Raw genomic sequence first — 27,120 nt, 5'->3', positions numbered from 1 at the left:
TACCTGAATTCCCGATCCACCGTGCCTTCCAGCCGGAAGAAAGAAGTTATTTTATGCGCATCGCCTCGCCTGATGCAGCGCCGCGCGGAACTCACCGGCCTTCGCAGCATCTTCACTATCCACCGCATCCTTCTGCATGTTCCCGCCGCACTCCGGTACCTAAGGGAAACACAAGAACAGCAAGGTGAGCCAAGGGAATAAACAGAGGCAATATTAGTTATCCCCCATAGACTTACCTGATTTTACCACCGGGGTACTATTCCTCTTCACGAGTCGGGGCAGCCTCCACCGCATCTTCGCCGTACCCCGGCCCCTAAGGGGAACAAAAGGACAGCAAGGTGAAACAAAGGAACAAACAAGGAGTAACCTCACCAAAATAGACTTACCTAATTTTACCACCAGAGGCATTATTCCCCCGAGACTTCATACTTTCTCTCAGCATCTGAATAAGGGAGAAAGCAACAGGTTACATACTGACATTATTTAATCGAACTGTGTTGGATAATACAAATCCTTACCTGAATGTTACCAGTTGCCATGAGGAACTCTTCGCTAGGGTCAAGCTGCAACCTGCAAGGAATCGGACAAGAGTGAAAGTCAGACATTTGAACTCTTACGAACTATATACTTACGGCGTCTTGCCGGAAATCTCAGAGTCAATATTGTTCTGGAACTCACCAATTCCTTCGAACCAGTGAAGCAACTGGTTATCTACACGCCCCTTTGCTCAATGCAGGATGGATATCTCATCTTTCCAAACCATCAGGTGAGACTATAAGAGGGGACATTAAAGGTGATCAGTGGGGAGAACAGCGGGGGTGGGGGGTTTACGCTCAACTCCACGGGTGGTTAATTCCCTTTCTCCATTTGCAGAAGAATACTCCTACGGGCCAAGCAAACGAAGCTAGGTGGGCCAGTCCAGTCCGTCATCTCAGCGCTACGTGTCACATTGGTGGAGACCGCAGCTGTCCAGTTCAGATCGACGCCCCTGTGGGAGCCAGGTGAGCGTAACAATGAGTGAGGACCACCAGGGGGCACCTAGATGCATTGACGCACCTCAGTCAACCTCCTCTCTGGGCTAGGCTATGCAGGATCTGAGCCCCCCCCGAATAACCCCAGGGAAGGTCTGGACCACCCGAGAAGCAGCATTGGCCCCATGTGAACCCAGAGGCGAAACCCCGGCCTCTGGAGGTGCAGATTGACCGAGCGACGGAGCTGTGAAAATCTGTGCGAAGCAGAGTGGATCGTGGCTCCAGCAGCCACTTCACGACACTGCAGCCATCTCCGTGGAGGGGTAGGGGCGTGAGAGCAGGCCTTGGTGAGCTCTACCAAACATCAAGCTCCCAGGGTGTCCGCTGTGGACTCAGCCCTTCACCAGAAAATCAATCAGTGCAATCTGAGGTCTACAAGGGGATTGTCACGCTACAGGCGCAGTGGAGACCCTGCAAGGTGCGAGAGCGACCCAGCGCTCAGTGTACATTGAAGGCAGTGAGGGGGCACCCGAAAAGCTAATGACCGCTACCCACCTGAAATGGCCACTGAGACTGGAGCCACCGCTGGAAAACGGCAAGATTAACCCCCTGCAGCCACGGACTGGAGGCTTTGCCCACACAGCCACTTGAGCCCAGTAGGGTCGCCTGACCAGTGAGTAGAGTCGCTTAGACGACAGTGCGGTGAAGAGCACTTAAGGGCCAAACTGGGGCCCCAGGACTAGCCCCCCAGTCTGCTGAAGCGCCAGGTGTCACTCTCTGGGCAGGGGCGACCAGGGAAAGAGGTTGGGGACCGGCCTGTAAAACCAGGGGCAAGACTTGGAACAGGGCTGGTGGTCATCCGACGCCCATAGGGCCGAGAAGATTGAGGATTATATGCCCCACTCGACGCCTGTGTGAGACATATCCCTGGCAGTCGGTGCAAGATAGTGGAGGGTTCCTAATAGCGGGTCTTTCTTGACTGGTGAAGGCCTCCCACAGTGATTTCCACTTGGCCGAACCCTCTGCGGTCTACCCATCAGAGACGGCTCTCTGCCTGACTTCAATGCCATCCCCATCTGGGTCCTCAACAGCGAGCCTCTGTGGAGTAGGGGCCGGCCTAGGGTGCCTATGAACTGGAAAGAATCTTTGCAGAGATTCCGCCGCCCAACTCCTTGCATTCCACCTCTCCCTACAATGGCGGCCTTGGCGCACCAGGAACTAACGGATACCAGCTTGGTCACTAAAGGCATGGCCGCCCTCCTGGAGGAAATCAGAGGATTCAGAGCGGACATTGCACTATGGCTGGACACTTTGGACAAAAAAGTTGACACTATTGATGACAGGGTCCAAGCTCTGGAAATGGCCTCAAATGACATCCTCAAGACTCAATTTGCCAAGTGCTTGGCAGAGCTGCAGAGAAGGGAAGAGAAGTGTCCCTGAAACTTGATGACTTAGAGAACAGGGAGCATCGATGTAACCTGCGCTTTTTGGGTTTCTCGGAGCGAGACGGCGAAATGCAAATAGACATTATGAAAGTGGTCAAAGCGGTGGTGGGATCACTCTTCAAAGGAGCCAATACGAATGAACCAACCATCGACAGGGCCGATAGGGCTGGCACAGCCAACGAGGCCCCAGGTCAATCCTCGTGCATTTCCACTACTTCTCTGAGAAAAGCAAAATCCTTGAGCTAGCACGCAGAAAAGATCCGGTGGAGTGGGAAGAGGCCCAGATCTCGGTATATCAGGACCTCTCAGCCTTTACCCTGGTAAGACGTCGGGTCTGCTCCCCACTGACGAATATGCTTCAAGCTAAAGGTGTCCAGTATAGGTGGGGATACCCATTCTTGCTCTCCTTCAAGCTGGAGGGCTACAAGTACGCTTTGGTTACGGAAGACGAGATCCACAGGGTATCCAGGGAACTCAAGGGTAAACCGATTATGGAAATGGGTGAGCAGTATCACGAGAGAGCTCCAACTGGCCCCACAGGGACCAAGACTGCATTGGAAAGGTGTAAGGTCCGGGGCCACAGGAAGTTCAGGAGAGTTGCCCCAGCGTTGCCAGAACTGCCTAAAACCTGAAGAGACCCTTGGTATTCTTGGACCAAGTCTATATTCGATTTAGTGTGAGCGGGTTCGATATAGTTGTTCATAAGCCAGTTTATGCAATGAGCGGTGGGGTGGGCTTGGGTTGTTGTTGTTCCTGAAGAGTTAAAGAGCCCGGAGGGGGGAGACACTGGTGGCCTGGCTTAGTGATGAGGTTGCTAGGTAACGTGGCATTCAAGGGGATAGGGGGTGGGGATGGGGAGAGTTGTTGGGTTTAGTTCTCTGGGGTTTTGTTTGGGACTTGCCAAGTTTTCAAGGCTATTTTGTAGCTCCAGGACTGTCTCAGGGCAATAGTAGGGCACGGAGGCATTGTGGGGGGGTGACACTAAGAGCTCCATAGATGGGGTCATGAGCTTTTACCACTGCTTTGATGGACGAGCCGCTCCAATTCATGACGGTGGGGTTGTTAAATGTACAAGGACTTAATTCTCCTACAAAAAGGGCACTGGTGGTGAGAGAATTTGCGAGGTCAGACCCGGAGGGGCAATATATCATGGGCAGGAGGGAGGTGCGGGGCCGGCTGTTCACCCTGGTGTCCATATATGCCCCGAATGAGGCGCAAGATACCTTCTGGGAAGAGATGAAAGAGAAAATGATGGCATTCACAGAGGGTACTCTCCTGATGGGAGGGGACTTCAACATGGTTCTCTGTCCCGAGAGAGATAGGAAATCAAACAAACAGCTTTCCAAGGGGTTAATGGGGAATTGGGCCTGAGAGCCACACACGGCACTGAACAGGGCCGAGATCCAAACTTTACCTTCTATTCAAAGCCACATGCAGCGTTCTCCCGCATTGACTGCATTCTGGCTCACTTCTGGAAGAGGTTACGGAATCAGGGGTAGAAATTGTACCGGGGTCGGACCACGATATGATCAAGATCAAATTAGGTATCCCCCCTGCCCCGGGACCCAGTGGACGTGCACCGACCTCCTATTGCACGATAAGGAAATATGCCAATCACTTCTAGCAGCCATAAAATATTACTTTTCTTTTAACGATAATGGGGAGATGGACGTTATGGGTGTCTGGGAGGAATTCAAGGCAACTATTAGGGGTACCTTTATTGGCTCGGGGAAAAAGAGGGAGAGGGGTTATGAGGAGAAACAACTGAGAGATAAAATAGATGCTATCCAACTGGGGGGGGAACTGAAAACGCAGATGTTCCCCGGAAAGAGGGAAGAATTACAATGGCTGTGTTCTAAGCTGGCAGGCCTGTTGGTGGGACAGACAGAAAGGAAGCTATCTTTCCTGAAACAGAAATATATGGAAAAGGGAGAAAACGCAGACAAGATATTGGCTTGGAAGTTTGGAAGCTTCGGGAACTCAGGAATAGTAGGAGGGTGAATTTCATTTGTACCCCTGAGGGGGAGACAATCCTAAGAGATAGAAAGCTAGCTGAACAGTTTAGGCAATATTATGAATGCCTGTATTGCTACACAGGGGATGGTTCTGAGGTGGACAGCTTCCTAGACTCCCTCCCTATTCCTCCCCTCCCCCCACACAAGGCAGACCCACTAGAGCTTCCCATCACCCCACAAGAAATAATAGACACCATATCCTCCTCGAAGAGCAGCATGGCCCCAGGGGACGACGGGTATACAGTCAGGTTGTACAAAACCAACCGGTCTATGCTGGCCCCGTTTATGGCCAAGATGTTTTATGCTGCTCTGGACCTGGGCACCCTCCCACCCACTATGATGTCTGCTCTTATCGTGGTTCTCTCCAAGGAAGGGAAACACCCCTCCCAGTGCCACTCATATCGCCCGATATCCCTCCTCAACACGGACGTTAAGATTTAGGCCATACTTTTGGCAGACTGGCAAATCACCTCCCTTCCCTAGTGCACGGAGATCAGGTGGGCTGCCAGGGATCAGATAATGTGAAAAAGACTCTGGATCCCATGCACGAGGCATCGAGGCAAGGGGTGGAGGGCTATCTTCTCTCGTTAGATACAGAAAAGGCCTTTGATCACGTCAAATGGCCTTACATGGGTAACGTTCTCCGAAAGATGGGCCTGGGGGATAAATTTGGTGGGTGGGTTTCAGCATCATATAATGGCCCCTCGGCGAGAGTACTGGTGAATGGCATTACCTCAACACCTTTGGCCCTTTCTAGGGGCACCTGACAGGGGTGCCCCTGTCTCCATTCCTATATGCCCTAGCGATGCAACCCTGGCCATTGCAGTCAGAGCTGTCTAGGAAATCACAGGGATAAGGTGTGGTGACTGCGACTTTAAACTCTTGCTGTTCGCGGATGACATCCTGGCGTATCTAACTAACCTTCAGGACTCCCTACCTCAGTTATTCGGCCTCATAAGGCTTTTTGGCACCTTCTTGGGGCTTAAGGTAAACACATCCAAATCCAGTATGATACCCATGGGTCCCAGGGACCATGATATTGGGGGAGATACCAAAATACTCGGAGTGAGAATAGAGAAGGTAACCACCATGTACTTGGGCACCTCCATCCCAAGGGACCTGTCACAACTCTTTCACTGCCACTTCCCAACGATTTTGGCTAAGATTAGTAGTGACCTCAAACGCTGGGCACCCCTCACCCTCTCTTGGTTCGGGCATATGGTCACAGTGGAAATGAACATCTGGCCCTGCCTTTACTAGCTCTTCACGGCCCTCCCCGTGGTGATCCCCGAGGCCTTTTTGAGGTACTGCAATCCCGAATCCACCAATTCATTTGTAACAGTAAAAGAGCAAGAGTCAAATTTTCGACTCTAACTCTCCCAAAGAAAGGTGGTGGCTTCGGCCTCCCCGACTTCAGGCTATATTACAAAGCGGCCCAAATCTGTGCGATGTTGGAAATATGAGAGATGACTTGGGGACGTATTGGACTTATATTGAAGACGTCCACTCTCACCCGAAAAAAGTCAGGGATTTATTGTGCCCCCCCAAATCGCCCTCTTCCCACCTCAAATCACACCCTACCGTATCCACCCTTTGGGCAGCCTGGAAACTGAACAAAGACAATAAACAGCTGTCCTCCTGGCTGCCCCCCTAACATCTCTTTGGGGCCTCCCCCTCAACCTGGGCGCCAGGGGCTTTCACGATACCCAATCATGGTCTGATATGGGCTTGGAGAGGGCTGCTCAACTTTTCCGCCAGGGGCTCTTTATCGAATGCGACCAACTGATAGATGCATTGGGAGACAACCCCCCTCAGTCTTTGAATAATTACAGCTGAAGAATATACTAACCCACCCTTGGTGGGTCACCGACCTTAATCGCCCCCTCACCCCTTTTGAAAATGTCCTAATCAAGACCGCAGCCAGGAAGGGCTCCATATCTAAGATCTATAGCACCTTGATCACAGCGGGGTTGGAGGGCAGACAACCCTTCAAACGTATATGGGAGGAAAGGCAGGGCATAACGTTGGATGACACCACATGGAGGGCAATCTTTAAATCTATTTTTTCTGGGTAATTGTATACCGCGGCTATGGAACACAGCTTCAAGATACTCCATTCATGGCACTGCCCTCCGGCCACTCTGTCCAAAATGTTTAAAGATGTATCCCCATTTTGTCCCAGGGTATGTCTACAATGCAGTACTTGGTTTCACATGTGGTGGGAATGTCAGGTGATTCAGGTGCACTGGTCTGAACTACTTAGCTGGATCAATGATATTGTGGGATTTTGCCCGTCCCTACTTCCGCTGGAGATTCTTCTGGGTACACCTATGCCAGTGACCGAACAGAATGCATTTCCGAGGGTCATTGGGGCCATGTTGAGAGCAGAAAGGTTAGTACTCGCTCAAAAGTGGAAAAGTGCCCTAGCACCATCTAAAGAGGAATGGCTCAGTAAGCTAAGGTCAATTTTCATCTATGAATAACTCACTGCAATAACGAATGATACTATGTCTTCCTTTGTACAGGCATGGACTGCGGTTCTTATGAGCGATGATTGTAATACCATGAGATTGTGATGTATAAACGCTAACGGTCCCACTGTGCAGGTCTCACCACCACTCTCTGTGGAACTTGTTGTTTCCTAACTCGTTGAAGCACTGCCTGACCCCACTCTGTCAAGTTGCTAGATCGATAATAAGCTGGTAATTGGTTGTTTTTCCCACAGCTTTTACAGCCCTCAGAACCTTAAAACTTTGTATGTCTAATAGCCGGGGTGGTGGGATGGGGGAAAGGAACGTATAAAAATGAACATATATTTCTGGTTGATGAATTGGTGCCAGGGGTCACCTGAGCACCCTGTTTTACACTTAAAAAGTTAATAAAAACAAAGTAAAAAAAAAGAAAATGAGTGATATCTGGTTCGGTTCGCAAACTCACTCCCCTGTCAGGTCCATGGATGGGCCTCCGATTGGTCCAGGGGCCGACGTGAGGTCCACGGACATTAGGCGCGCCCACTGATTGTATTGTGAAGAGCGTGAGGTGCGACATATTTTTGCAAGCGCCCACCATGTTGGCTCTGTGGACAGCTGCAGTCGACCGTGGACAGTGCGGTGGGGAAAAAGTCTGGAAAACAAATTTTGGGTAATTTTTTTGGTGGAAAGAGGAGTATGTTAGGGTGGGGGAGTGGAAAAAAGATTATTTGAGTCTATTTTTGTAGGTTGAAAAAGGCTGGGCAGGTGGCGGAGCTGTCAGCAGACACCGCAGTAGTTTGCGGACAGCAAAATGGAAAAGTGGAATGAAGGCAATGTGGAGCTGTTTATATAGGTGAAAAAAGGGTTTGGAAATGCCTCAGAGTCTGCAGTCTATTTCGGTATTTTCAGACATCCTTTTGATTGCAGGTGGGTAAGAGTGAGTTTTATTAGTTGACGGTGTATGGTACTTACTTGTTATATAGTTAATAGTGTTGTGGTCAGTGGCCTGATCAGATTGTGGGGGCCATGGCCAAAGGCCATAGCCCCCTGAATAAGTGCACTGGGCACAACCACCACAGTAATAATATGTGTATTGTAATTATAGGTAATGTAGTAGGAGTATGGCCGGAATCACCATAGTAGCAATATGTGTACAGTAATTGTAGAGGGAGTACAAAGTGTTTGTAATATGAAGGAATGATGTAATTGAACTGTAAATGGTACTTATGATTGTAGTACAATTGAGGATAGTGCTCACAGAATATGTAGTTGATTATAATTTCTGTGGTCACTTAGGCTCGAATTCATGGAATGATTTGCACGGAAAATAGGGGGCATGTGTGCGAAATCGCGCTCAAGCGGCAGTTTGTGTATTCATGGAACACAATGCGCTGGGTTTACCAGGGACTTGCGAGGAATACGTGCCTGGCCAACACGTCACTGCGACACCACGAACGCCTTGCGCGAGACTCGTAGCGAAGGGGCGTTGGGTTCTGCGCAGTCACCTAAAAAGGAGGCGGAACACATGAAATGGGGAACAACAGGCGAAAATATGGGGATGAGTGATGTACCAAAGTATAATCCATGCAACGCCCATACACGCGCTACAAAAACTGTATTCATGGAATTGAACAGGGTACTCCATCATGTGGAAAAAGACACGCAAATCCAGAAAACATGTACACCACGCGAAAGCTGGCGTAAGCGTCGCCCTGCACTAAAACAAATGCTTAAAAGGGCGCACAAACAACAAACACACATATACGGCTACAATGAATGTACCATTTGTCGCAGCAGTGATCGTGGGACACTGCAGGAGGAGGATGTCCAGGGCACAGATTCTTCTACCTAGGACCAGTCTTTTTGGGATGCCTGATGACCAGGTCTATGGCAGGTATAGGTTTCCACCTCATATCATATTAGACCTGGTCACCGAGTGGGAGGATGACCTTAGATCACCCACCCTGTGCTCCCAAGCACTAAGCGCCTTGGAAAAGGTGCTCAATGTTCTACATTTTTTGGCCACTGAGTCCTTCCAGCGGACAGCTGCCATAGTTAGGGGTATTTCACAGCCCACACAGTCACGCTGCCTACAACAGGTGTTGGCAATCATGACTGCATGCCCCTCAGTCTGCCGGCACATCTACATGCCCAGGACTCCTGCAGAAAGGCAGGCCGTGGTCAGGATTTTTATGGGGTGGCGCACTTCCCTAAAGTGCTTGGTGCGATTGATTGCACCCATGTGGCTCTACGTTCACCTAGGGCCAAAGAGCAAATATATTGCAATCGCAAGCACTGGCATTCCATCAACGTGCAGGTTGTATGTGATGCCAAGGGTCTCATTACTTCTGTATATGCAAACTATCCAGGTTCCACCCATGATAGCTTCATGTTCAGAATGTCATCCCTGCACCGTGCCCTGGAAGCTGGAAGGCATGGCAACACATGGCTCATTGGTGAGTGTAAATGCCCGTGCACATGCATGCATGTCACACACAGACAAATACACAACAATGACAAACATTTTAACCTCTACAGGTACAGAGCCTACCCTCTGGGCACCTACATGATGACGCCAATACAGAAGCCTGCCACACAACCCCAGGTAAGATACAATCTGGCCCATATTGCAACTCGGGGAATTGTGGAGCGCACATTTGGAGTGCTCATTTCTGCTCCCTTGACCACTCTGGTGGTGAGTTGCTATATGCACCACCACTACTGTGCTAGATCATTGCGGCAGCATGTGTCCTGCACAATGTTGCAATATGGCATGGTGTACTGGTGGACATGGTGGTGCCCCCACATCCCCAACCACATGCACGTCACTTGCGCATGGTAGGGCAAAGGGCAATCTGGGCATACAATGCACACCATCGGGAGACGCCCCACCTACATGGACTGAAATGCAGAGTAACAGCACAAAATACATGCGCATACATTGTCACAGTTGACACCAGAAAGAAAATATTTATACAACACAGAGTGCAGGAGCAACACAGGGTGAATGTCCATTGACATTGATATGTACCACACCAAAGAGAGAGGGAGGGAGAGAGAGAGTGGCACAGAGAATGAATAACAAGGAAATGACAGATCAATGAGTCCGTGGCCCAGTTCACCAATGTACAATGACATTCTGCAAATCACTGTCAGTGTGCCCATTCGGGTATCCACATAGGTAGGTAACACAGTGACATGAGCTCTAATGAAACTACCACAACGCCATGTGAGCATGCAAAGGACACATAAGCGAACCGACACATGCATCAAAGATTACCAACAATGAAGCATGCACAACATCCAAGACAGTGCAAATGCTTACCAAATAATGGCATCTGAATGCTGTAAATCCCACAAGGCCTTCACCAGTAAGTGTGTTGCCTAATTTGATAAAGGAACGACATTGTCTGGTGGAGGGCATGAGGAGTGTGGACTTCGAATGGTGCAGGATGTGTCACCCGGGACAGCAGTCACCGCCACATCATGGATTACTGGAATAACATGGGCGAACATATCAAAACAGACATTGTGCAGTATAATTGACACAGCACATATTCGCCATGGAAAAATAAAGCTATGATTACCTGCACATGACACCCGGTGCATCCCCATGCTAGATTTGTTCACCAGGCATGCCTACATGTTTACCACTGCACATGTATAGTCCCTGAGGAGTTAATGGGACACCTCAAGGGCAATGAATTCAAAAAATAACAGACCACACCAGGAAAGGGCAAAACAATATATGACATGCCAACATCTGGCCGGGGGGGGGGGTGTAAAAAAGAAAGAAAAGTCCATCTTTGACCGGGCAGAGACCAGCCAGGAGGGGGGAGGGGCAGGGTGCACATCAAACCCGCCTGTGTGGAAGTTGAAAAAACTATTCCCTCCATGGGTACATGAACCGCATGGCTATCATGGAATTCCTGTGTACAATGTGAAGGTGGTGGGGTGGTAAGGGAGGTTGACCACATAAGGCCCTGGCCTGGTCCTCCATGGCAGGGGCCAGGTGGGACCCAGATGAATGCACCTGGAACAGGAAGCCTCGGAGGTCCGCATGCAACACCTCACAGGATGCACGGAGTTCCTCCGAGATGGTATGACTCAACAGTTCCATCTGCTGTTGGCACTGTGTACTGCGGGCTGCCTCTCACACTTCCATTGAGGCTCTGAGGTCCAGTATCTCTTACCTCAGGGCTACCCTGTGGGCCCGACCCTCTGCAAATCGGGATGCCTGCAGAGACCTCAGGTTGGCCAATCAACTCCTGTTGCGGGCTACCATGTGCAGCCTGTGTGACCGGCATGTGGACTGCAATGCCTGCAGCTGGAGCGCTACCTGTGTTTCTCGTGAGAACGTGGAATTGCCCACCCTATCCATGCCCTGAGCCAACACCTCATAGGAAGCGGCCTGTTGCTGTGCAACACACAACATTGACAGCTCCCACACATTATCCCCAGTCACTACACATCCACCATGTGTGCATGCCACACAGCTGCAGGTCCCAAGGGAACGTGGCCCTTGATGTGAATCTGCTGCCTGTGGCTGCAGGACTGCATCCCTCCCTTGGTCATTCATCCCAGGACCGGCAGCCAATACAGTGGAGCGTGGCCTTGCAGCCGTAACCACCACAGATAGACGTGGCAGCACTGACTGGCCTGTGAGGGGACATTACCCCTGCAGATGCACAGGCTACACCAGCACCATCACTTGATGCACTCACCTCCGACAGCATATGGGAATGGACCTTCATCTCACCACCAGAGCCACTGGTATCATTGGAGGTGGACTCATACTGAGTCATGCCCCAGATGGACTGTAGCACCAGTGGATTCTAATGGCCTGCCACAACACGTCCTCCACTGGTGCTCTGTCGGGGCTCAGGCTCCTGTTCCTCCTCTACCTCCTCCCCTGAATCTGGTGACTCATCACCAGCATATGGACACATAAAGACATGAAGAATCATGGTAATTGCTTCTACTACATGTATTGTCATCACAATGCTGTCCTGCAACACATTTACATGCATGTTAACATGCCATTGTTTGCATTCTTGCACTATGTACAAAAATCCAAGAAATCATGGCGTTTGCAGACTTGCCACCACATACCATGTGCCTGACAATATAAGCACTGCAGATATTCCCAACAGACATGTGCGGTGTGCCAAGTGTGTGATGTGGAGTGTGGAGAGAGTGAGGTCATATGCTTGGAGATAGGAAGAGGGGACAGTGACACACAACAGGGACAGGGCCATGCACCCATGGGGTGGTTGTCCAGTGTGGCAGGTCAACATGGATGACTCCAGACTGATTTCTTACAAAGGGGCTCAGTGCCATAACTGTGGCAGGGATTTGCATGGTGTAGTAAAATTCTAGGGCACTCCTGGCACAATATCCCGCACGCTGACAGTGTGTATGGAAGGTATGTGTAGCATGATGCCACCTATGGACATGTGTGGATGGAACATCTACTACATGCAGTGGATGATGACTATCACATGCTTTAGACACAAACACTTGAATGTCATAGCTGAGTCACTAACATCAGTGATGTACATAGCCAGATGCCACGTTGTGTTGGCATGCTGGAAATGTGTATTAGTATCTGACGGTTATGGATGACTACTGTGACAAAGCCATGTTCAGCCGATGTGCAGCACATGTGTTGTATGCACTCTGCAGTACGCTAAGCACGAGTCAGTAGACATGACATGGTTCACCCACGGCAGTCATACAAATGCAGGCAGAAGCACCACACAATCAAAACAATTAATTCAATCTACATACACATATTCTGGATGCACATGCTTCTTCACTCACCAGACGTTTCCTCATATTCTGGCAGGCCTCCCACGCGTTGGTTCTGATCCACATGAATCAACTCGCTCATGGTCTCTTCATGTGGAGTGAACTCCTCCTCCTGCAGTGATCCACGCCCAGTCACCATAGCAGAAGCAGGGTTGGCACCCAGCTTTTTTTGGTTTGACGGGGGAGGTCATTCCATTGCTTAATGACCTCATGAGTGGTGCGCCTCTCATTCCCCAAGACGTTGATGCCATCCGTGACTTGCTGTCAGTAGAGCATATATACTGAGCAGGCGTATGGGTGCTCCCTTGCCCTGTGCACATGTCACGGTGGTGGTCGCACATGTAGCCCACGAGGTACTTGAGTTCATGATCAGTGAAGCTCCTCCTCCTTCACCATTCTTTGGGATTGAGCGTTTCCCTGTCCTGCATGCTTCTGCCTCTTAGAAGGTGGTGCAGACCCTGAGTGGCTGGGACCACTCAGGGCATTAGGGGATGGACCACTAGTGGCCTGGGCCATGGCATCACCTGCTGATGTTTGTCAGTTACTGGCCCTGCAGCTCCCTGACCCAGGGTACTGGGGTCAGGTGTTTTGCACTGCCGTTCCTTGGTCACACAGGCATCAGCTTTCCCAGCATGTTTGTGCCCCGGGGGGGGGCAACAGATACCACAGTTGCTCCCTGACCCTGGTTGTTGGGAACAGGAGCTGCCCCTGCAGGTGCCTCAACCTGGAAGCAGGGGAGAGCAGATGACCCTGCAGCTCCCTGATCCAGGATGCTGGGGTTAGGTGTTTTGCATTGCCTTCCCTTCCTTTTGGACATACGGGCATCAGCTGCCACCACGTGTCCGTGTGCCGGGGGCGATGGGGAACAGATACTGCAGTTGCTCCCTGCACCTGGTTGTTGGGGACAGGAGCTGCCCCAGCAGGTGCCTCAACCTGGGAGCAGGGGAGAGCAGATGACCCTGCATCTCCCTGACCCAGGGTGCTAGGCACAGCAGCATCACCTGCAGCTCCCTGACCCTGTTGGGGGTGGTGCACAGCTCGCCCTGCACCTCCCCCACCCCTGTCCACCTCGGCCACCTCTGTCACCTTTCCCTCTTGGGGCCTTCCCAACCATGGTACTGATGGATTAGTACTATGGGAGGCACAACAAGCAATTGTCCTGGCCAATTGCAGTGAGGAGGCAGGGTATGCGATGTAAAACGTACTAGTATGGCCCAGCAAGGCTCAATATTACCCCTGGTGAAAAAATAAACGGGATGCATAATGCACAGGCACCCCAAATATCAAAAAAGCATGTATGTGACCATTCGGTAGCTCCCGTGAAAAGAAAAAGCGCTGCGTGTTACGCTGTGGCACCCAGCAACACAAAAAATGCATATGCAAAGCCCAAGAAAGCCACTGTGATGTTAACAATGGGGATATGCGATACACAGGGACAGCCAGAGTATGAATAATGCTTATACAACTCACCATTAGCCTCAAAAAAAGAAAAATACATGCGCATGTGTGCATAGGCAAATCCCCCACCAAAATGAGAAGCTTGCACTGTCACAGTAGTGAACAAAATACGTGGCACCCTACAAATCTCCGAAGTCCACACGTCCGTCCTCTCCAACTCGCACAAGCCGTGTGGTGTTCTCATACACACTCCTTTATCCCAAATATGAATGCCAAGGCCCAACAGCCAGCGCATGTGTCAGCGCCAAATGGTCACCGCGTGTCACATAACTTACGGGATTAGACCCTTTCCTCTGATTTCACATATACACAATAAATTTGCACGTGCAAATTAACCATGCTCCTGTTGCTGGCCTCCATGTGCAGCCTGCGTGAGTGGCATGTGGACTGCTTTGCCTGCAGCTGGCGCGCTACCTGTGTTTCTCATGAGAACCTGGAATTGCCCACCCTATCCATGCCCTGAGCCAACACCTCATAGGCGCAGTGACACTGGGAACATCTGTTTTTCTTCAACTATTCCTGTGGATGTGTATTGGCAGTACACCCACACCGCCTAGATACCCGCAGCCTTGATGTTTATTTTCTTAATCACTGTATAAGCGCTGTGGACTCATGACTTTTTCTGCCATAACTTTGTTCTTAACAGCTCATAGGAAGCAGCCTATTTCCGGCTCTGTTTCCGGCTGCCCATGTGAGTAACAGGGAAGACCCACGTGCTCCTGCCTATGAGACATTTTACCTGCCTCCTGCTGCCCTGAGCTGCCTTGTTTAAGCCATCTGTTGCTGCCTGCCGACTGTGTGTGCTTGCTGCCCACCTGCCCTGCATTTTGAGTGCCTGCTGTCAAGCTATTGCCAATGCTACAGTCCTAGACCCTGTGACCACCTCAGCTGATTCAGTAGACTCACAACGTTCGAGAAGATCACCACCGCTCCACAGCCCAGCCCCAGGACCACTTTGCCCACCCACACCTGCCTCAGGGTTGCCATGTCTCAACCAACATCTTCAGAGATCAGTGGCAACCCTGTGGCAGCGAGGCAGATGGCTGTCAACTTCACAGACAGGGAAGTTGACATCCTGGTGGAGCATATCCTGGGGCATTATGAAGCCCTCTTCAATCCCCAGATGCAACGCAGCAAGGAAGAATGGAATCTGATCTGGGATCAGATCATGGGTGCCATCAATGTGGAGGGGGTGGCACCACTTGACCACCACCATGTGCACAAGTACTGGGAGGACCTGAAGTCCAGGATCCACAACAAGGCCCGGTGCTTTCTCCAGGCTGGCGACAACCAAGGGGGGCTCCGGGGCCAGTTGAACACCACAGACATGGAGGTCCTGGAGAGGATTTACCCAGCGCTGCACACCCAGGTCAGAGATTTGCAGCACCATATGGAGTTGTCAGGTGAGTGTCCATGGGTTGCTGTCCTCCACTGTGCATGTGCATGTTGATGTATGGTGGGAGTGTGCACCTTGGCCTTACGGCAAGTATGCCTCTTGTACGGATGTAAGTGTGCATGTCCCAGGCAGTGCTGCACATGAGTCCAATGAAGCATGCATGCATTTCAATGTGTGCCCTGCTCGTGCTGCCTGATTGACATTGAGGGGACTCTGATGTGATAGCTCACTGCACTGCTTCAGGACTGTCAGGTGAAGTGTGTGCGTGTCATGTGTATGTCCCATGACGCATGTGTGTGTAGCATGCATAATTTGTAGGTGGTGACAGTGCCATGTCCAAGGATGTGCTTGTCTGTTGAGAAGTACGGGCATGTATGTACATTGGATGTACCTGTGTGTTGTGGAGGGTGATGATGGTTGTGACCTTTGGCAGTGTACTTCATGTGCATATGTTTTGTGCCAAACAGCCATATGTACAGTACCCTGATGTTTGTGTTCTATCTCTCCTTATCCACAGCAGTGTTGGAAGAAGAGGGCGGAGAAAGTGCTGTGGAGCAAAGCAGCTGGGATGTCTCCACCGGACAGAGACTGTTAGGGAGAGTTCTCATAATTTGCTAATTTCCCTTACCTTTTGAGACCCCCAGCAACTTTGTTGGATTTCTAGGATTTGATTGTTTTACCTGGGAAGAGTGTTAGCCTTTTTTCCCACACTTCCATGTATTTTGATGTGTGTTTTACTTTTGTGTTCTTTGGTTATGGAGTTTTAACACTACTCCATAGGCATCATCTTTTTCTGTGTGTCACACAGCACCTTCAGTGTGGTGGCACAGGGATGTCTTTCCCAAGGTTTAAATACCTTCTCTGGGACTGACTACTGCCTCCCAGAGCATGTAAAGTTACATTAGCTTTACTAGTCTCTTTAAATGTACAGACCCAACACACACTATCTTCCTATAGAGTGCAGGAGGGGTTGCCTAGCATCCCCTGAGTCAAAACACTATGTAACAGTCAAATGTTACCCTTTCCTACTTGAAATGGCTGGTAGCAGTGGTTTAGATCAAACTACCATGATTTTTCCCATCCGCGAACAACAGTAGCTGTTGGGTCAGCCATGTTTTTCAATATGGCGCCCAAGACCTACCTGTAAAAACAGACTCTGGCCATTTTTTGTTCTCCATTTCTTTTAGGAAAGGTCCTTCTTGTGTTTGTCTCTGCGCACCAAACCAGGTTTGGTCCCTTAGTTGGTTGGCCTTTGGCAGGATTCAGTGCTGAAGCCCTCCTCTGGCACCTGAGTGTCTGGGATGGACAGGATGTGAGGGAGGTGCCCAAAACACCCTGTGCTTAGTCTTCTAGGAGACTTGAATGCACTCTAGCATGATTGGCCGACTGGCTGTCCGGCAAGGACAGGCACCCTGCTGTGTGAGTGACAGCCAGGGTGGAATGAATGGAGGAACACTGTTTAAAAGCAGGTCTCTGGGACTTGGAAAGTAGAGTTGACCACTGAAACGAAAGAACCGAAGACGAGCTGAAGGAAGAGGACTGCTGTAACTCCTGGTCGACCGGTGAAGCCCTGCTGCAGGTTCGAATTGCCTGAAATTCCATCGACAGAGAAGCCCTTCAAGGTTAGCTTGTTCCCTTGAGTTTGGTGAGAACAAAAACTCAAAAGCCACCTGGACACTGTCCCCATCCTGGTCGAATTTTCTTCAGAGTGCTGTTGAAAACCGTAAACCAGCTCGTGGACTTTAAGGCACTCACACCTTAAACAGATATTTTCCCAAGCTTGTGGCCTCTTCCCTGGGCAGTGCAGGAACCTCCCGACGTCCTCCTTCTTGTCACCACGACTGAAGCTCAGGAATAGCGAGATCTCCTCGAACTGCCAGGAACACCTGCCTCAGTTACAGCTCTTCTTCACTTTAAAGGTACTGTGCAAACGTGGTCCAGACATTTTCTCGGCCACGATGAAAGTTTGTGAAACTTTCCCAACTTCGTAGGCTTGTCCTTCCCTAAACATTTGTCTAACTTTTCGTCTGACCAAATTCTTCTAAGATCCGTGGCAAAGACTTAACCGTTTACTACCAGAACTGTGCTATCCTATACAAAGACTCTAAACCATTGACTTTGGCTCAGGCGTATGAACTGAATTGCTGGTTGTAGTTAAATGAAATGCTTTGCCCTGCCTATGAAAGTATTTGTGCTATTCATTCTTATAACCTTGTCTTTTTACCCCTTTTTAAAGTAACTGAAGTGCCATTTTGCTCCCACTTCAGGGGAGCTGACCTTGTTCAGTAACTTATTGGTTGTGTATTTGTAGTATATTAGTATATGATATTGAGCTGCTCTTGCTAGTGTAATGTTTGCAAACTGACTGTGTAAATAAATGTATATTCTTCTACCAAGACTCCTTGAGTAAGTGTTTGTTTGCATCACTGTATTTGTTGGTCCTTTGTGTAACTTGTTCTACTGCTCACTAAACTTTTGAGATAAGTCTGGCTGCTCAGCCGCTGCTACCAAATTACTTTGTAGTAGAGGCTTGCACCAAAGGTGAAATTGTACTGACACATGTAGTCTTTTTTTTAAACTTTATTTTAAGATTTCAGTATGTACAATTATAAGCATCCAGAACAAACAACAAATTCCAAACAATTAGTTCATAGTGTGCAACCTGTACATATTTACAAAACCGACCCCTCCCCCACCCACAACCAGGGTTTACATCAATCACCAATTAGTAATCAATAAATAGTGAGGAATTTCCCCCAAATCTTCTCAAATAAAGAAAGCTCCCCGTTTCTCCGAAAAATAACCCTTTCCATCTCTGCTAAACCATGCATTTCATCAATCCACATTTCAACTAGGACTGGGTTTGCCGTCTTCCAACTTCTCAAGATAATCCTTTTACCGACCATTGCACCTCGATCCATTTTTCTGACTCATTGAAAGATTCTCTAAAAGAATGTCACACCAAGTATTAAAGTCTTAAAATCAAAGGCTATTTTTTCATCTAACACTGCATCGCAAATCCTACCAAATTCAAACCAAAAACCCTGTACTCTGGTGCATGTCCAAAGCATATGTTCAAATGTACCCGTATCATGAACACATGACCAACAATCCGAGCTATCAATCATGCCTCTACAGAACAGCCTTTTAGGAGTCCAGTAGACCCTATTGATTATTTTAATCTGTCGGGACCTTTCCACCAAACTTAAGGAACATAATCTCGAATTTGCACACATACGCAACCAGTGATCATCATCAATAATGGTCCATATCCTTCCACTCCACTCCTCTCTTAACAAATCATTGCCTTTAAAGTTACCTGCAATCAAACCATAAACTCGACTCAACAGACCACCCCCCACCCACATTATGTTTCTTCCATAAGATGTTAACATCCAAACTTTTCTCCAAATCAATATTACCAACAGCCTTTTCGAAGTTTACGGTAATCACTCATACAGAAATGTGAAATCTTAAATTTAGATTGTAACCCTTTAGCAGTCAACCAATTCTCATTCTCAAAGAGGTCGCTCAACCATTGAACGCCCACCAGAAACCATTCTGACCAAAACAGGGTCTTCCCATCACATTTAACACCAGGGTTCAACCAAATTGAGGTGTTAGGATCTCTCAATGCATCATACCCCAAACAAGCATTCAAACTCATCGATGAATTGAATAGGCATTTAGATAGTGGGTCATTTACACCTGGTATATTTTCTGTACAGTCATCAGCAGAGCTCTAGGCAACAAAGGACCAAAATGACTACTCTCAGCACACAGCCATTCATCTGGATTTGATTTAATAAATTCCAATAAAGTCTGTGACATAAAAGCCAAATGGTATGATCTATAACTAGGTACACCTAATCCACCCTTTTCCAGGGGCAATTGTAATTTACATAGCTTTAACATTGGTTGCTTATGGTCCCATAAAAGCCTTGAGTAAGCCTATCCAATTCCTGCCAAAATTCTTCCCACTATCTAACGGAATCATACTAAGCACGTAATTAATTCTTGGCGTGGAGACCATTTTCAGTGCATTAACTTTACCCCATAAGGACAAATGCAGAGTGCTCCATCTCTCTAAATCCAATTTATATGCAGTACAGACCATATTCAAGTTTTCTGTTCCGTAATAACTTATATCTGGTAAAATCCAAACTCCCAAATATAGTAGCTTTCTTGCACACCATGTAAATCCCCATTGTGTAATGACATTCTTATCACAGAACGGTACCAAGGGAAGAACCTCTCACTTGGACCAATTTATTTTATAACCTGAGAGGTGACCAAAGATTGACAAAATCTCCATTTGTGTTGGAATTGAAAGCCGAAGATCTTTTAGGACCAGCAGCAAATCATCAGCATAAAACCACACATTTTGTTGCATGCCCCAACAACTCACACCCTTCAAATTTTCTTCCAGTCTTAGCGCCACCACCAGAGGTTCAATACCAATGACGAAAAGTAAGGGAGGCAAGGGACATCCCTGCCTTGTTCCTCTCTCCAAAACAAATATTTCAGATCTCAAACCATTGGTATTCACATCAGTCACTGGCTTGGTGTAAAGAAGGTTAATCCAAGAAATGCAGTTTGAACCAAATCCCATCCTTTCCAGGACTCTGAACAAGAATTGCCAATTCACTGTGTCAAAGGCTTTTTCAGCATCCAAAGAAAGAACTGCTGAGTCCACTGTGGTCTCAGAAGCCACATAAATAGTGCGTAGCAGTTTCCTAATGTTACTGGCAGTACTTCTTTCCTTTACAATACCCGAATGATCAGAATGAACCAAGCTTCGCAGTAGAGTTTCCATTCATAGAGCAAGTATTTTCACCAATATTTTGTTATCAACGTTGAGCAGACTAATCGGTCTGTAGCTGGATGCCAAAGTCTCATCCTTCCCTTTTTTCAAGAACACTGATAACATTGCATGTCGTGTTGTAGATGGGAGTAAACCACTCGAGTGGGATGATTTATACATGTCTAACAAGAGGGTCAACGTAGAATCAGGTAGCCATTTGTAAAATTCAACAGGTAGACCATCAGGTCAAGGAGAGCTTCCGGTATTCAGTCTACCAATTGCACTCTTCACCTCATCCAGCGTTATATCTTCTTCCAAAGAATCCGATTCCACTCCCAAGATCTTTGGAAGTGGTAATTCCGCCAAGAATCCTCCATCATCATCCGAAATATATGTTCCATTTTTGTATAAATCGGAGTAAAAAGTCTGACAAACCTTATTAATTTCTTTTGGTTTGAAAGTAATATGGTTGTCCTGTCCACAGATGGAAGTAATAGTTCTTTCCGACTCCCTTTTCCTCAGTCAAAATGCCAACCAACGATCACATTTTTTCCCTTTCTCAAAATATGTACACTTCTGTTGGAAGAACTTTTTAACTTCTCTCTCAAAAATCAGGTTTCTCAATTCCAGTCATAAGTGTTTAAGTTTCTGAATCAAAGTTGAACTTCCAGGATTAAACACCAAATCATGTATGACTTATTTAATACTCGACTCCAATTCCTGATGTCTATGGTCAGATCTTTTCTTCAAGCTGTTTGCCAAACTGATGAGCATACCACGTACCGTACATTTAAAAGCTTCCCAAATTATGCCAGGACAAATTTCTCCAGTACAATTTTCCATCACAAAGTAATCAATTTCTGTGGCAATCTTCTCCATGTCATTTTCATTGTCTAGTACCCTAGTGTCCAACCTCCATGTATAAGTCTTGTTCAAAGCAAAATCAAGTTTCATACCCATGGTAACATGAGCATGGTCTGACAATACTATGTTTCCAATGTTGGATGTTAAATAATTTCCAGAAATCCAACCTGATGTTAACAACATACCCAACCTCGAATATGTCATATGTGCCCCTGAAAAAAGTTGTATTCTTTGGCCCTCGGATTCTCCATTCTCCACCCATCCTTTAAGTTATGTTCTTCCAAAAGATCTCTCAGAGCTCTGGAGTGCAGATCAGTAGGTCTGCCAAATCTTGACCCTGACCTATCCATATCTTGGTCCAGAAATGTATTACAATCCCCACCCAGAACAATATTTCTTGACCCCAGATCTTGGACAACTTGAGCCACCCTCCTGAAAAAGGAGCCATCATCTACCGTAGGGGCATATACATTACAAAAAATTACCTCCATTCCTTGATTATTTGTCAGAATGGCAACAATTCTACCGTCATCATCATTACATTTTTTCAAAACTTTGATAGGGGCATTTTTTCTAATCAAGTCTATCTAATCAGCGTTGAGTTAAACGCTGACCCATACACTCTTCCAACCCATGCTTTCTTCAGAACATCAAAGTCTTCCTTAACAAGATGTGTCTCTTGCAGAAGACACACATCACCCTTCAGATCATTCAGATAAGACATGACTTTCTTTCTTTTAAGCACATTGTTTAAACCATTCACATTCCAAGTGATCATTCTCAAATGCCCATCCATACTGCACATTAGACTGTGTCCAGGTACAACATTTTGCAATGATTTATCACCTGACACTAAACCCACAACAGGATAATTAGACATGAACCCCAACCCCCCAACCCCAAAGTAGAAGCAAACTGCAAAGAACAGTGTAAAATAAATACCACATAACAAGATCTCCGGCGCCCTGGACACCTCTCCCTAACTAAACTGAACCCTGAAACAAAAAATTAATGATAAACAATTAAAATAAGTATCCCAAACCTATATCTAAAACCATTCCTTAAACAACAATGTCATCCATTGAACATATTCAAAACAAAATAGCCACATATTCTCAGATGACCCCATATTGACATATTCAAAGGCGCCCCCATGATGACAAATAGAAATGCCCCGATAAGCAGCGTAATATAATTTCTTAAAAGGTTCACAAGAAACTGGACCAAAGCCTCCATCCATAGTAAAGTTCCAACAGTTCAAGAAAACAGAAAAGAAAGAGAACACGTAACCAAAACCACAAACTATTTTCCTCCTCAACCCATTCACCAAATCAGTCAATAAACATGGGAAAAAACAAACATAGCAGATAAACATACTCTAACCACTATATAGGGTTCACACTAATAAAATAAAGTTTGACATTATAAACACTAAAAGTCATCACCCACCCAACTGCTCTTTAAGCACATCATATTATAGATGAACAATTATTGGTCACATTTCGAAGCTCACGTATAAGTGAATGTCAATACCCCAATGACCAAACCCACCTCCCCCCACTGTGTTGGACGTACAGTTTCAATATTTCATTGACACTGCACCAACTGTCAATAAATATGAACCCTATTAACCATAAAATTACCCCATAAATATCTATTATACACAGGAGAAAAAGGATAACAATAGGCAGTTAAATGCAGTACATTGTCCTCCACAGGAAAATGTCATGCACATGAGCCAGAGTCAATCTAATAATCCTGCACATGGCGCCCAACCAAGCCCCTATGCAAAGCCACGTTGATCCAGCCATCGTCCAATAGCTGTAAACACACAGCTCCGCCTTACAAATTGATTCCAAGCCACTTTTGACTGACTACTCTTTGAATGCATCTTGCTCCTTACGCCACGTTCTGCACCTGGTTGTTTCGTTGAAAGACAGGATCAAAACGTGTTCAGTTTCAACGGTAGTAAACACCAGTTTGTGTCCCATGTGTTGTGACTGCCTGCAGGGTGGGGTCACGGGTGATGGTGGCTAGGGTGTCCCATGTGGAGGGGGCTGCCTGTAGGGTGGGGTCATGGGTGGTGGGGGCTGGGGTGGGGGTGTCCCATGTGGAGTGGGCTGCCTGAAGGATGGGGTCATGGATAATGGGGCAGGTGTGTCCAATATGGAGGGGGCTGCCTGAAGGGTGGGGTCCTGGGTGATGGGGGCTGGGGTGCGGGAGTCCCATGTGGAGGGGGCTACCTGCAGGGTGGGTTGATGGGTGATAGGGGCAGGTGTGTCCCATGTGGAGGGGGATGCCTGCAGAGTGGGGTGACGGGTGATGGGGGATCGGGTGTCCCATGTGTATGGGGCTGCCTGCAGGGTGGGGTCACGGGTGATGGGGCTGGTGTGTCCCAAGTGGAGGGGGCTGCCTGCAGGGTTCGGTCACGGGTGATGGGGGCTGGGGTGTCCCATGTGGTAGGGGCTGCCTGCAGGGTGGGGTCACAGATGATGGGGCTGGGGTGTCCCCTGTGGTGGGGGCTGCCTGCAGGATGGGGTGATGTTTGATGGGGCTGGGGTGTCCCATGTAGAGGGGGCTGCCTGTAGGGTTGGGTCAAAGGTGATTGGGGCTGGGGTGGGGGTGTCCCATGTGGAGGGGACTGCCTGCAGGGTGGGGTCACTGGTGATGGGGCTGGTGTGTCTCATATGGAAGGGGCTACCTGCAGGGTTGGGTCACAGGTGATGGGGTCTGGGGTGTCCCATGTGGAGGGGGCTGACAGCAGTGTGGGGTCATGGGTGATGGGGGCTGGGGTGGGGGTGTCCCTTGTGGAGGGGGCTACCTGCAGGGTGGGTTGATGGGTCATAGGGGCAGGTGTGTCCCATCTGGATGGGGATTCCTGCAGAGTGGGGGTGACGGGTGATGGGTGCTGGGTTGTCCCATGTGGAGGGAGCTTCCTGCAGGGTAAGGGTCACAGGTGATGGGGCAGGTGTGTCCCATGTGGAGGGGGCTGCCTGCCGGGTGGGGTCACAGATGAAGGGGGCTGGGGTGTCCCATGTGGAGGTTGCTGCCTGCAGGGTGGGGTCACAGGTGATGGGGGCTGGGGTGTCCCATGTGGAGGGGGATGCCTGCAGGGTGGGGTCACAGGTGATGGGGGCTGGGGTGACCCATGTGGAGGGGGCTGCCTGCAAGGTGGGGTGACAGCTGATGTGGCTGTGGTCTCCCATGTGGAGGGGGGTATCTGCAGGGTGGGGTGATGGGTGATGGGGGCTGGGGCATCCCATATGGAGGGGGCTGCCTGCAGGGTGGGGTCAAGGGTAATGGGGGCTGGGATTGGGGTGTCCCAGGAGGAGTCTGCTACCCGAGGATTGCGAGGTGCAGACGCACTATTTGGCTGGGTTGTAGCCGGGGATCATGCTGGGTTTTCACACGATTTGGCTGGGGTGCAGCTGGGGATCGCGCAGATTTTTCTCACGATCATGCTGGGGTGCGGCTGGGGAACGCGCCGGTTTTTCATATGATTTGGCTGGGGTGCGGCTGGAGATTGCATGGAGTTTTCATGGATTTTTCACACAATTTGGGTGGGGTGCGGCAGGAGATTGCGCATAGTTTTCACACGATTACACTGGGGTGAGGCCAGGGAACATGCAGAGTTCGGTCATGTCCCACTCCTTCCGTCTCTCCTGGGAACGGCTGGATCATGTTTCACCATCTACTTTCACTTTGAAGCGAAGCGCCGTCAGTCCAAGTGGCGTATCTCTGGGTTCCCATGTCAGATCTTGCCCAGGTTTTTGCCTGTTGTATGCTCTGTAAGTAGGGCTTTGCATCTGGCATAATAGTACCATCGTGTTAGGGGCAAATAGGTGCACATTTACTAAATGTGGGGGTCAGAAACACAGAGGGGTTCTATCTTGTATCCTCTATCCACGTGCCCCCTGGTGGCTGTCTGTGTGTGATGTACCTTTAATTGGTTCGGGACCCGCATCACATTCCCCGTGTCCTACGAACAACGAGCCTGTCTGGCATGTATGCAAAGTTGTGGCATACTGTTAATTAGTTCAGGGACCCCAGCCCTGTCCGGCAGTCACCTGGGCGCATGCGCATCTCACCCCGTGGGTCCTACGAACACCACGCCTGTTCAGAACTGTCTGACGCACGTGTGTTGCACTTTTAATTATCCCCAACCCTGTCCGTAGGACACCTATGCACATGCGCACAACGGATCCCGCACAATAGGTTCCTATGGAGAGCCGTCCTGTTTGCGACGTCACCTTGTGACTGCACCCACCCTGAGCATTGGCCCTGATCCGCAAACAGTGTCTGGGCCCCCGAACAGCAAAAAACTGCTTTTGGGCAAATCCAATGTGTTTTACTGTGAAAGTTCACCCTTGCAGATGTCCCAGACCATGACTCTGGCGATCTGGATACTTTTTGGGACTTTTGAAATGTCCCCAGCACCACTATAAAAGGCCACACCCCAGTGCTGCTCCTCATTCTGTTTTGGGATTTCCAGGACAGAGCAATTGGTGTCATGGGCATTGCTACTGCTGGATTGCTGCTACATTGCTACTGCTGGATTGCTGCTCAGAGCACTTGGCTGTAATTCGCATTGCTATTGCTAGATTTCCAGGACTAATGGGTTAAAGCATACACCTCTGTCTGAAAATAAGTGATGCCATTGAACCTAGACTTGTTGAACTATTGTTAGAGGGATTGATCTTTTTCTCATAGTAATTGCGATTGAAATTGTTTGCCATAATAGTGCCAGAGTGTTTTTATATAGATGTGTCGTTAGAAATAAATACCTTTATATCTTTACACCAAAGCCTTGTTGGGTGTTTACTTGTCTTACTGTGTAGAATTGCCCTATTTTGTATACTCCACATACTGCCTAACTCTTCTTGAGGGAAGTCTGACTGCTCAGCCACAGCTACCAAGTGAATCTGTGTGGTACAGACTGCTACCAAGTGGGTTTACTGCCAAACACCTGTAGTCTTAAATCTTTTGCAGTGGTCGCAGAGGGAACTGCACAGGTTTCCGCCTAACACTGGTGTACAGCTGTGGGATTTGTATCGAGTATACAGTTTAGAGTGCTTTTTGACACTTTAGGATAACTAACCACAAAGCTTAGCAATAAAAAGCAACTTTCAAAAACATGTCTACTATGGAAGCTTACAGTTAAGAATCTTTGTCAGGTGAAAATACTGAGAGTTTATGAGATCTCTGTAGGCAAGAGAATCTTCCTGTAAGGGGCAAGAAGTTGGAACTAATAGAGAGAAACATCAAACCACATTCCTGATACCAGGGTTTGTTCCCCCCAGAGGGGGGATCCTTAGATCCTGTCAAACAGCCTAGGAGCCGCTGAGTTCCCAGGATCCAGGTTGGTGGAGTTTTTTCCATATATTCAGTTGTTTACAATGCTATCCATTACCCATATGACAACTACTACTGCAGGTTGCTGTTTAGAGAGATTGCTGGCGAACCAAAGTCTGGGTACTGGTTCAGAGGAACGAATTTCTCCAGCAAATGTAGATAACAGTAATGGTGTTGATCTATCATAATTCTGATGATAGTGATGAAGAGGCTGAAGAGGAAGGAGAGGCTAACAAACCTGTCTCCCCTGCTCCTCTACCTGCCTTACCAGCTGCACCTACGGGGCCCATACCAGGTCCCACATGTAACCCTGCTTATTTTGAACTTGAAAAAATGAAGCTCGAATTAGAATACAAACGGTTCTTGGCTCAATCTGAACGAAACCAAGAGCTCGAGTTCAGACGGATGAATGCCCAGGCTGAGCAGAAGCAAGCTGAGTTAAGACTCAGGGAAATAGAACTTAATCACGAGTTAGAGATGAAAAAGTTGTCTGTGGAAAATGCTTCTCTCTCCTCTGGTTCCTCTAGGAACTC

This window comes from Ambystoma mexicanum, chromosome 2p (genome assembly GCF_040938575.1).
Source record: "Ambystoma mexicanum isolate Mex_15411 chromosome 2p, UKY_AmexF1_1, whole genome shotgun sequence".
Lineage (NCBI taxonomy): Eukaryota > Metazoa > Chordata > Amphibia > Caudata > Ambystomatidae > Ambystoma > Ambystoma mexicanum.
The sequence above is the reverse complement of the archived record's forward strand: the minus strand, read 5'-3'. Positions refer to the sequence as shown.